We start from the raw sequence: 12159 nt of genomic DNA on the forward strand, positions 1-12159 counted from the left end.
TCAATAGGATACATTCCCAGCTATGGTGTTACAGAGTTAAATGATATGCAAAATGTTAAGACTTTTGATATTTACTGTTTAATTTTCCTCCAGAAGGGTTTTGTAAATTATGCATGCACAAGCAATGTACAAGAATATGTATTTTCCTAAACTTCACCAATTTGGTTTGTTATCCATTTTTTTAACCTTTGCTAATTTTAACAATTACAATTACATTGGCTTATTTGAGTTTTTGTTTATTAATCATTTGGTTTAGTATTTTAATTTGCTGTTAGTCTTGTTTTGTGAATTGCCCAGTTGTGTCCTGCTCCCTTGTTTTCTGGAGTGACACTTAAACCAATACCAATACTTTACTCTTGCACAGCCCCCACTTGCAAACATAATTCTTTTCTCTCTTCTCCTTCTGAGCTTAAAGTGCCTAATAGTAACTAAGGCAACAAAGCATTCTAGGTGATTGGACTCCAAAATAGTAGCAGTAATCATCCTGAAACTCTCAACAATGGAATTTATTAACTGTGTATAGTCTCAACAGAACTGTATTGTACATTTTAAGTGTCTGTCAGGGATACAGAGGTATTTTTATGAGTGATTTTTCTAGGACAGTAGATTCCTAGCTTGAAGGTAGGGTTGCTACTGTCTATATGAATGGTACTACTAGGAGCTTTGTGTTATACCTGCCCTGCACAGGACCTAAAGAGTTGGGAACCTGAGTCATGGTCATAACTACCAGTCCTAAATGACTAAAATACTGTTTCTTTTTTGTTCCACCTCTTCGCCCCACTCGTCTCCTGCACTTCAATTCTAAGTATCAAGTAAACAATATTTTTCATCAGAAAGGGCATTTTAAATTAATACGGCAATCCATTATCTTATTCTTGAGGAATAGCAGCACAATTCTTGACTGAAGTAAAAGCTGGCACCTAAGTTCAGTGTATTAAATGAACAAATACAAAGATGCTCTGATTGCAGCATTTATATGGTGTCCACTTGACCTCCCACTCATGTTCCCTGTATACCTCTAAGGTCTTTGAAGCTTTCTATGAAACAGCTTCAAAACACTTGATATAATAGAATGAGCTCCTGGCCTGGGATGAGAAATGTAATTATTTTGCTGTGGGATCTTAGGTGTACTGCTTAACATCTCTGAGCCTTACTTTCTGAATCTTTAAAGTGGGGAAAATATAACAAAGACATTGAACATCTGTTTTGTAGATAAAATCACAGTTCTAAGGAGGATACAAATATTTTAAGAGTCAGGCCTTGCCTTTCTTGTCCTTGTTAGGTGCCATCAGGTCAGCTACAACTCACAGTGACTCAATGAACAACAGGTCTGAGCCTTGCTCTATCCTATGCCATCCTCATGATCTCCTGCTCAAGACCATTGTGGTAGTCACAGTGTCAATCCATTTTGTTGACAATCTTCCTCTCTTTTTGCTGACCTTTCCCAATATGATATCTCTCTCCAAGGACTGGTTCCTCCCCAAAATATTCTCAAAGTGAGACAAAGTTTTACCATCCTTGCCTCTAAGGAACACTCTGGTTGCACTTCCTTCAAGAGGTTTACAATAGTAACAATGTGAAAAACTCAGAAAGAATTAAACAATTGAACACACATATACAGTACATATGTGCAAATATACATATATAAACATTTTAAAAAGCATACACAAAGGCAAAATACTACTGTGTAAAGCATCTGAGCACTGAGACATTTTAAAGGCAGGTAACTAGTTAATTGACTGGATATGCTGCAGAAGACCTGAATCAATTGCTGCAGGAGGTCAAGAATTATAGTCTTCAATATGGATTGAAGCTTAACATCAAGAAGACTAAGATTCTCACCACTGGGCCAATTGGCAGCTCCATAATGGATAGAGAAGTGATTGAGGTGCTTAACAGCTTCAGTTGCTTGGGTTCATAATTAACACTCTTGAAACTGGCAGTCAGGAAATAAAAAGATGAATTGCATTGAGGAAGTCTGCTGTCAGGGACCTTTCCAAAGTGCTAAAGAGTGAAGAAATCAGTCTAGAAGCTAAAGTTCATCTGATCCAGGCCATGGTCCTCACAATTACTTGCTATGCATCAGAAAGTTGGACAGTGACTAAGGATGACAGAAGAAGAATTGGTGCCTTTGACTTGTGGTGCTGGAGAAGAGTATTGAACATTCCCTGGACTGCCAAGAGAATAAATAGGTCTGTCTTAGGGTGAAATCAAGTTTCTCCATAGAGGCAAGGATTTTGAAGCTCCGTCTCACATACTGTGGGCGTATGGCCAGGAGGGACCAGTCCTTGGAGAAGGATATCGTGCGTGGAAGGATGGAGGGATGGCATAGGAGAGGAAGACCCAGGATGAGATGGATCAACATGGTAACTGGAACGGTGAGATTAGCTGTGTTGGTGTCCATGAGACTCAGGATAGGGTAGGCTTCAGAGCTGTTGTTCATAGGGTCCCTATGAGTTGCAGATGACACGATGGCACATCAACAACAACAACAACAACTGTGTGTATGAGGTATCATTGCTATTTTATGGGTGCTTCCAAAGATCAGAGGTTAAATGTTGAGTGAAGATCCTCAGAGCTTGGCCTAGTCTATTGAGAAATAGCAGCTGCTACCCTGTCCTCTGACTCCTTCCCTGTGACTTAACAGTATTTCTCATCTGAAAACCACTGTGAAACCCTAAGAGTTGTCATTGGGAAGGACATTTGCTGGAGAAACATTCAGGGGTTAAGTTCATAAGTCTGGATGTCTGAACTATAACTTATTCAAGTCAACACTGGCAAGAAAACTCATGAAAGCTGGAACTTGTGTAAGGCAGAAACCTATCAGAGACAGATGATTCAAGTTATTTTCCACAAACAGAGAAGGCAGAGAAGTGATAAGACTACATCCTGTGAAAGGCAGAAATTATTTGTAAAACCAGGATAAACAAGTCAATCCTATCTAGTTCTGGCACTCAAAAAATTTCACTGTATAATTAGAAAGGTAGTGTGACATGACAGTCAGTTCACAGGAATCAACAAGCTAGCTGTCATTTGGGAGATCTATTGATAACAGGATTCTAACCAATCAGGCCCAGAGTAGGGGAGATCCAGGGAAGGTATCTGACCCTAGATGGAGTACTGGAGACTTTATAAAGAAGACAGTAAAAAATTAATAAGTAGATAAGTTGATTGCAAAGAAAAGCAATATGCAGAAGGGGTTAATTGTGGTTAATTACAGCAATCAATTATAATTAGTTTTATAAAATAATGTATCTGTGAATGTTGTTGTTGTTGTTGTTGTTGTTATGTGCCATCAAGTCGCTTGCAACTCTTAGTGACCCTATGTACAAGAGCCCTAAATGCTGCTCTATCCTGTGCCAACCTCGCCGTTTGTGAATAGCTGAATGAAAATCCTGTATTGCTTGTACACTTCAATCAAAGAAAATAAACAAAGGATAAAGATTTTTAAAAAACTGATAAAATAGTCAATCAGAATTTTGCAGTAGGAATCCAGGCATAAGGCCAGGCAAACTACAGAAGATTTCTGGGTTCTTAGAACCTTGGAAGTAGTAAAATTAATTAGGTAAGATGAGTAGAATGCAAGAGGAGTTTTTCCTACTGTAGTTCTGGTGAGGTGGTAGTCAAAACGTAGGAAGAACAAAGAAGATTCAATTTCTAGAATTCCTTAGAACTCTTATACTTCTTCCACCCAACCAAGGATATTTTTGGTGAAGAATGTAAAATGTACTTTGTTGTTACATTTCATGTGTTTCATGGAATAAGAGAAAAATGTTTTCCAGACACAAACGCTGTTGTTACCTTGAACAACAGAAGACCAATTAATACTTTAGACTATGGTTGTGTTGGTGATTTTCATTTGAACAAGAGCATTGGTGCAGTTTTCATATCGACAGCTCTCTTTACTTTCATAATACAGGATAGAGGATGGATTGCAAATGGGTTGGAGTGGAAATGGAGAAACTAGTTAGATTAGGGGAATATTGTAGCTATCTATTACAAAATGCTTGTAATTTTACTTAGGATTGTGATGATAGAGACAGGGAGAAGTAGATATATTTAGGTTTTAAAATCAACAGAACTTGGTGATGTGTTGAATAGTGTGGGAGAGATGGGCTGATGGGAAAATGCAATGGGGATGAGAGGTGTCAGAGATGAGTCTGAGGCTTCTGTTTTGCATATCTGGATATATGTATAACATTTCTAGCACTAGAAGTGATTAAGTTTGAGGGTAGAAAACTTTTGAGTTCCATTTTGGGCACATTAAATTAGCAATTCTTTTGAGACTTTAAGAGGAAAATTTTGAGTAGGAAGTGTGAAGTTCAAGGAAGAGGTCTGGACTGGAGATATAAATTAGGTGAGTAATTTATGAGTCATGCTATACATATTATTATGTAATTTAATTTTCATCCTTGATATGTCATGTGCACACTCAATTCAATACATGTGATGGTTAGTTTTATGTGTCACTTTGGCTAGGCTATATTACCCAGTTATTTAAACAAGAAATATTCTAGTTGCTGCAGTGAAGATTAACATCTATAATCAGTTCACTTTAAGATTACCCTGAATAATGTGAGAGGGTCTCATCGAATAAATAGGAAGACCTTAAAGAGAAAAAAAAAGAAGCTCCCCAGATGAGAATATCTTCCTCAATAATGTAGCATTAATTACCACCTGGGTTTCCTGTCTACTAAGCTGTTCTTGGCAAACTTGGATTTGCCAGTCTCAGTGACAAATAAACAAAGAAACAAAATACCTTTTTCTTTACTGAGAAGAATGCCAACTGATACAATACATATAGATTAATTTAAGCCAATGAAAAGCATAAATATACATTCTTCTAATATTCTTTCTTTACAGCTGACATTGGCAGTGATATCCTTGGAGTTACAGTTTCTTCTAAATCCTACTTGAATTTCTGGCACTTACCTATCTATGTAGTATTCTAGCTGTTTTTGAATGATCTTCAGCAGTATTTGCTTTCATGTGATATTTTTCAATGTTGTTATGTGCCATCGAGCCCCCTGTCACTCATAGCAACCCTATGTTGTTGTTGTTGTTTACTTTTTAAAAAATTTATTATTAATTTCAATGAAAATTTACAGAGACTTTGGATTTCCATTCATTCATTGTTGCACTTTTCTCCCCTCCCAACCCTCCCCCCTAGTAGACTACCCTCTTGGAAAAGTAAAAGAAAAATTCTTTCATTGTTTTACAAACCTTCACCCCAGGTCCACTATACAGCCTTCGCTCTGGACTACTGTCATGACAAAAATACCTAATAATTTTCCCTCTTAAATAGTTTTCTCCCTCATCTGTTTCAATGCATATTTCAATGTATACATTATTGAACCCATCCTTCTCAGTATCCTCCCAACCCCGAGGTCAGTCCTGCTTAACAACAGTGGAACTATGCAGTATTTGTCCTTTTGTGACTGAGATACTTCACGCAGCATAATGTCCTCCAGAGTCACCGATTTTGAATAATATTGCATGAGTTCCTTGTTTTTCAGTGCAGCATAGTATTCCATTGTGTGAATATACCACAGCTTCTCTATCCATTCATTTGTTGATGGGCACTTAGGTTGTTTCCAACTCCTTCATAGCAACCCTATGTACAACAACTCTGAAATTTGCCCTGTCCAGAGCGAGTCTCACCAACTCTGACACACCTACCCCCATTGCCCTAGTTACTGTATCAATCCATCTCATCCGTTGTCTTTCTCTTCTGCACTGTCCCTACACCCTTCCAAGCATGATGTTCTTCTCCAAGGATTGGTCCGTCCTGGCCACATGCTCAAGTTTCAAGAAGAAACTTCAAAATCCTAGCCTCCAAGGAGAAACTTGGTTTCATTCTCTCCAAGATAGACTTATTTGTCCTCTTGGAGGTCCATGGTATGTTCAATACACTTCTCCAGCACCATAACTCAGAGGCATCAATTCTTCTTCTGTCGTTCTTAGTCATTGGCCGGCTCTCAGATGCAGAGCAAGCAATTGCAAAGACCATGGCCTGGATCAGGCACACCTTAGTTTCTAGACTAACTTTGTTGCTTCTCAGTACTCTGGAGAGGTCCCTGACAGAAGACTTACTTAATGCAATTCATCTTTTGATTTCCTGACTGCTGGTGCCAAGAGTGTTAACTGTGGAGCCGAACAAGTCGCAACTGTTAACTTCAATCTCTTCTCCATCAATCATTGTGCTGCCAATTGGCCCAGTGATGAGAATCTTTGTCGTCTTCTTTCCCCCCCCCCCTTTTTCTTATTGTGTACCATCAAATTGGATCTGATTGGCACAGGAGGAGGTTGCCCCTCCTTCTCCAGCAGAGCATCTGGTGGATTTGAACTGCATGCCTTTGGGATTGCAGAGCAGCTTCTTGTCCCTAGGCCACCAAAGCTCCCTAAGAATCTTTGTTGGTTTTTTTTTTTAATTTATTTTTTTTCCACTAGCTTATTTACAAAATTCTATACAAATTCTAACAAATTCTTTCAACAGTCTTTGACCTTCTGCAGCAAACACTTCTGGTCCTCCTCAATTTCAGCAAGCAAAATGTGTCACATGCATAACATATGTTGTTGATGAGTCTTCCTCCAATCCTGATGCCACATTCTTTCTTATAAAATCCAGTCTCCCGTATGATGTATTTAGGTTGAAATGATATGGAGACAGGATGCAGGTTTGATTTTGAACCATGCAATGTCTCCCTGCTCTCTTCTGAGGGCTGCTTCCTGGTCCAAGCATAAGTTTCACATAAACACAATCAAGTGTTCCTGGATTCCCACTTTCCTCAAGGTTAGCCACAATTTGTTGTGATACACATAGTCAAATGTCTTTTCATAGCCAATGAAACACAGAGAAAGATATCCCTCTGTTACTCTGCTTTCTGCCAAGATCCAACTGACATTGATGATAATGTTTCTTGTGCTACAACCTCTTCTAAACCTGGCTTATATTGGTAGTTCTCTGTCAATGTACTGTTCTATTCATTTCTGGATAACCTTCAGCAGGATTTTGTGTGTGTGTGTGTGTGTGTGTGTGTGTGTGTGTGTAATATGAGTAATATTATACAGTAAGTTCCAATATTATACGAGTAATATTATACAATAAGTTCCAATATTATACAATAAGTTACTCTTTCAGGTCACCTTTTTTCCCCCTTTTGAATGAGTGGATCTTTTCCAGTCAGTTGGCCAGGTAGTTGTCCTCCAGGTTTCTTGGCACAATCTGGTGAGCACGTCCAGGGCAGCATCAGTTTGTTGAAATATGTCAATTGGTATTCCATCACTTCCAGGGGGTTTATTTTTTGCGAAGTCCTTCAGAGCAGCCTGAACTTCTTCCTTCATTGTTATTGCCTCTTGATCATATATTGTTTCTTGAAATTCTTCTGTGTCATCCAATTCTTTTTGGTACAGTGATTCTGTATACATCTTCTATCTTCTTTCAGTGCTTATTGAATCATTCAGTATTCTGCCGATAGCATCCTTAAGCACTGCAACTCATGGCTTGAATTTGTTCTTTAGTTCCTTCAGCTGAAGAAATGGTGAGGAAGTTCAACCCTTTTGATTTTCACACTCCAGTTCTTGGCACATTTCATTATAATACTTTGCTTTGTCTTCCCATGCTGGCCTTTGAAATCTGCTGTTCAGCTCCTTAACTTTTTTATTTCTTCCCTTTGCTTTGGCTTCTTGGCACTCTCGTGCAATATTCAGAGTCTCTTCTGATGTCCATTTTGGTCTTTTCTTCTTCTGTCTTTGTATGACCTTTTTCATTCTTTATGAATGATATTCCTAATATCCTCCCACAGCTCATCTGGTCCTAGTTCATTAGTGTTCAAGGCCTCAAATCTGTTCCTAAGTTGGTTTTTAAATTCAGATGGGACATACTCCAGGTGAAATTTTGTTTCTTGTGAATTTGATTTGACCTTCTTCAGTTTTAATTTGAACTTCCACAGTCAGCACCTGGCCTAGTTTGTACTGCTGATATTGAACTTCCTCAACAATACCTTCCACAGATGTAATCAGTCTGGTTCCTGGGCACACCATCAGGTGAAATCCATGTGTATAGCCTGTGTATATGTTTCTTGTAAAAGGTATTTACTACAAATAAATCATTGATTGTGTAGAATTCTCTCATTCTATCCCCAGCATCATTTCTGTCACCAAGTCCATGTTTTCTGACTTCTGATCCTGCTTCCTGATTCCCAAATTTGACATTCCAGTCACCCATTATTATTAATTTCCCCATTCTGTTGGATCACCTTTCTTGGGGATGAGAACAAATATGGATCTCTTTCAATTCAATGGCCAGAAAGCTTTCCTCCAAATTTTCTGGCATAGATTGGTAAGCACATCCAGGGTTGCATCTGTTAATTGAAACAAGTCAATTGGTACTCCATCAATTTCTGGGCCTTATTTTATTTTCTTTTTTTTGCCAATGCCCTCAATGCAGCTTCCACTTCTTCCTTCAATAACATTGGCTCCTGCTCATATGGTACTTCCTGAAATTTTTCAGTGTTAATGAGTTCTTTTTGGTACAGTGGTTCTGTGTATTCTCTCCATCTTCTTTTGATGCTTCCTAGGTCATTTAATACATTGCCCATAGCATCTTTCAGTATTGCGACTCGAGGCTTAAATTTGTTTTTCACTTCTGTCAGCTTGAGAAATGCAGGACAAGTTCCTCTCCTTTTGTTCTTCAATTCCAGCTCTCTCTGCACATTCCATTATAATACTTTGCTTTTCTGCCCTTTGAAAGAATCTGTTTTATAAGCTCTTTTACTTCAGCATGTTTCCCCTTTGTTTTGGTTTTTTAAAACTCTAGTATAATTTTCAAAATCTTTTCTGACATTCATTTTGGTTTTTTCTTTCTCTTCTGTCTTTGTAAAGACCTTTTGCTTGTGTCATGGGTGATATCCTTTGTATCACTCCAAAATTCATCTGGTCTTCTTTGATCATTGATGTTCAGTGCTTCAAACCTATTCTTAAAATAATTTTGAAATTCAGGTGGGATAGATTCAAGATCATATTTTGTTTCATGTGGACTTGTTTTAATTTTCTTTGGCCCCAATTTTAACTTTTACATGAGTAATTGATGATCTGACCCACAGTCCACCCCTGGCCTACTTTTGATTGCTGATGTTGAGCTTCTTCAATGATTCCTTCTACAAATCTAGTAAATCTGATTCCTATGCAGCCCCTCAGGTGAAGTCCACGTGTACAGTCACCATTTGTATCTTTAAAAAAAGGTATTTTATATAAATAAATCATTGTACATACAAAATTCAGTCATTCTATTTCCATCTTATTTCTATCACCACACCGATATTTTGTAACCACTATCCCATGGACTGCCAGGAAAACAAAAAAGTCTGTCTTGGAGAGGGTGAAACTAAATTTCTCCTTGGAGGCTAGGATTTTGAAGCTCCTCCTCACATACTTTGGGCAAATGGCCAAGAGAGACCAGTCCTTGAGAAGGACATCATGCTTGGAAGGGTGAATGGACAGCGCAGGAGAGGAAAATCCCAGATGAGATGGATTGATCGAGTAACTGGGACATGGGGGTAGCTGTATCTGAATTAGTGAGAGTGGCTCAGAGCAAGGCAGGGTTCAGAGCCATTGTATATAAGGTCGCTGTGGGTCACAGGTGACTTGACAGCATATAACAATAACAGCTCATCCCTTCTTCACTGTTTTCAACAATTGCTTTCTAGTCACCAATTATCATTAACACATCTTGATTTCATGTTGGTCAATTTCAGACTGCAAGATTTGATGGAAATATTCAATTTCTTCCTCTTTGGTTCTAGACATAGGAACAGATATTCTGTGTGGATCATAACAAGTTATGGCTAACATTGAGAAGAATGGGAATCTCGTTGTGTTCATGCAAAACCTATGCCTAGACCAGGAGCCTGTTCTGTGAACAAAGCAAGGGAACACTACATGGTTTAAAATTAAGATGGGAGTGCATCAGGGTCATATTTTCTCTTCATACCTATTCAGTCTGTATGCTTAGCAAATTATTCTAGAATTTGGACTCTGAAGAAGGATGTGGCATTAAGATCAGTGGAAGACATATCACGGAACTTCATTATGTGATAACACAACCTTGCTTACTGAAAGTGAGGAGTATTTGAAGCAATTGTTGCTGAAGATTAAACACTGCAGCCTTCAGTATGAATTGCATCTCAATCTCAAGAAAACAAAACTCTTCACCACTAGACCAACAAGGTACATCATGATAGATGGAGAAAAGATTGAGGCTGTCAATAACTTTACCTTACTTGGATCTACCATCAACACCCTTAATGCCAGCAGTCAGGAAATCAGGAGACATATTGAGCTAGAAAAGTCTGCAGTTAGGAAACTCTCTAAATTATTGAGGAGCAGTGATATAATTTTGAAGACTAAGGTGCATCTGATTCAGGCATGGTCTTTCCAATCACTTGATATGCATCTGGATGAAGAAGCAGTGGTCTTGGAGAAGAGTACTGAACATCTCATGGTCTGCCAATAGATCAAATGGATATGTCTTGGATAAAGTGCAGCAGAGTGCTCTTTGGAGCAAATTTGATAAAGCTTTGCCTCACATACGTTGGGCACATTGCTAGGAGGGGCTATGCCTTTACAGGACCATGATGCTTGGAAAGACAGGGGTAAGGCAAAGGAGAGGAAGACCCTGGACCAAGTGGATTGACACTGTGATTGCTGCAATGGCTCTGATGTGTCAGGAAGTGTGAGGATGGCAGAGGATAGGACAAGGTTCAAATCTGTTGTTCATATCGTTGCTATAGGTCATACTTGACTTGATGGCACATAACAACAATGTAATAAAAATCAGTTGCACTTCCTATCTGATAAAATATTTTTTAAATGTTGAAAAAATAAAGTTAATGAAAGCACTACTGGGTAGGAATTATTTTGGTGTAACTCATTGATATTTCAATTGTGAAGTTAAAGCATCATAAATAGTAAAGTAAATTGGAAACTAAACAAACAAACAAACAAACATCAGTTGCAGTCAGGTCAGTTCTGCCTTATAGAGACTCCATGGGTGTCAGAATAGAACTGCCTTCAATAGAATAATAAATAGAGCTGAGATTCAAACCTTGGCTGTTAGATTCCTGTGTCTTTACCTTTTAACCTTTACCTTTACTTTTTAACCACATCACCTCTATTCCTGTGCTTTAGAGATTTTATATGGAGTAGATAGAGGCCATCAGAGAGCTGGACGATGACTAAGGAGGATAGAAGGAGGATTGATGCCTTTGAGCTGTGGTGCTGGAGAAGAGTATTGAGGGTACCATGGACTGCTAAGAGAATAAACAGGTTCATCCTGGAGAGGGTTAAACAGGGCTGCTCTTCGGAGACAAGGATTCTGAAGCTTTGTCTGACATACTTTGGACATGTTGCAAGGCAGGATCAGTTCTTGGAGAGGGACGTCATACTTGGGAGGGGGGAGGCACAGATAGCACAGGAGAGAAAGACCCTTGATGAGATGGATTGATTCCATCACTGTGGTAATGGGGATCCGTGTGTCAGAGAAAATAAGGTTGGCAAGAGATAGAGCAGGGTTTAGGGCTGTTGTACATAGGGTTGCTATGAGTCTCAGGCAACTTGATGGCACACAACAACAATGACAACAAGCTGAAGAACTTAAAGTCTTTAATAATATGCTATATATAAACATTACATATATGTTAACATAATGTCTGCTATCAGCATTACATGCATTTTCTCTTTTTAACATTAATTGCATTGTTAGATTTCCCAACATCTATTCACACACTAGTAGATATCTTAAAACTAATATTTACTTAGAATTTTTATATTTGGATAAGTGCTATTTTTCTTTCTGCATGTTTATAAGGTTTTATATTTCACTTATCAAACTTTATAAAATGAATTGGGACATTTTCCAACTTCTGCATTCCAAAGTTATTTAAAAGGATAATTTGTTCTTGAATTCTAGACAAGTTGTCTTTAAAGTATATGGGAATGGAGCCATTTTAAATGGTATATTTTGATGGGCACCTGGGTTGTTTCCAACTCCTTGCTATTGTGAACAGAGCCACAATAAACATGGGTGTGCATATATCTGCTTGGATGTCAGTTATGGTCTCTTTGGGATATATTCCCAGTAGTAGAATTGCTGGGTCAAAT

The sequence above is a fragment of the Elephantulus edwardii genome, unplaced genomic scaffold (assembly GCF_000299155.1).
Source record: "Elephantulus edwardii isolate Elephantulus edwardi_28Jun2011 unplaced genomic scaffold, EleEdw1.0 scaffold00040, whole genome shotgun sequence".
NCBI classification, from domain to species: Eukaryota; Metazoa; Chordata; class Mammalia; order Macroscelidea; family Macroscelididae; genus Elephantulus; species Elephantulus edwardii.